A 959-nucleotide genomic window follows, 5' to 3' on the forward strand; every position below is an offset into this window, starting at 1 on the left:
CATAGTGCTTTGGGCCCTGGAGGGCTTTACTTAAAATTAAACTGCTTCATGTACCCTATTCTCCTTTCTTTACCTTTTTATCACATAATTGTCTTAGCTGTGTAGATAATTAACAACATAGAATGAATATGAATCTGGTCTGGATAAGACAAAACATACAGGCCTAAACTCTACCTTAGGACTGCCCTGTTAAAAAGAATATTCATATGAAGTGTATAGAAGGCTGCCAAAAAGTTAGTCTGTCAGCCTTTGCAGACACACTGAATTTCAGAAAAGTCACCACAAGAAGGATATATTCAATGAGTATTTATGGATGACCACAGTCACCAATAAATGCCAGGCTAGATTCTGAGGGAATGGCACTTTCCTAATAGAAGATCAGAAGTTGACGAGGACATAGGCATTCAAACCAGGAATTACAAAAACATATGTTCGGGGTTATCATTGCAGCAGGCACAAAATGCAGCAACTATGAAAATGTGTTCAATAAAAAGGGGGGGTCTTGTGTTCGCTTCGGCAACACATATACTAAAATTGGAACGATACAGAGAAGATTAGCATGGCCCCTGCGCAAGGATGACACGCAAATTCGTGAAGCGTTCCATATTTTTATGTTTTTTTGATAATCCTACTCTAACCCTATTCTCAAAAAGGTGTATTAAATATACAAAGGGTATCTATTTTTTAATAAATTATTTATCTACGCAAAAAAAGGGGGGTCTTATTCTGGTGTATTAACATGAATGACATAAATGCTCACTGACATAAAGTACATGTGACAGAGTCATGTTGACATCTCCTAAAAACTTATTTTCAATTTCAGCCACTAGATACACTCAGTTTTGTCTGATATTGCATCCTAATGAATTCTTGTTCACAAAGTCCTCATCAGCTCCAACTTGAAGATCACTAATATTTTATATCCATAATTCTTCATCTCTTTTTCCAACCTTGAGTTT

The 959-nt window shown here is 36.2% G+C and overlaps 1 non-coding gene across 1 annotated transcript; it reads left to right on the top strand.

Moving 5' to 3' along the window:
- The first annotated feature begins 504 nt into the window (after positions 1–504).
- LOC138806377 (U6 spliceosomal RNA) lies at positions 505–611 on the top strand. Its single transcript, XR_011365827.1, has one exon. It is a non-coding gene; the product is annotated as a U6 spliceosomal RNA (small nuclear RNA).
- Positions 612–959: the final 348 nt, after the last annotated feature.

This window comes from Dipodomys merriami, unplaced genomic scaffold (genome assembly GCF_024711535.1).
Source record: "Dipodomys merriami isolate MVZ:Mamm:240054 unplaced genomic scaffold, mDipMer1.0.p SCAF_4, whole genome shotgun sequence".
Taxonomy (NCBI): domain Eukaryota; kingdom Metazoa; phylum Chordata; class Mammalia; order Rodentia; family Heteromyidae; genus Dipodomys; species Dipodomys merriami.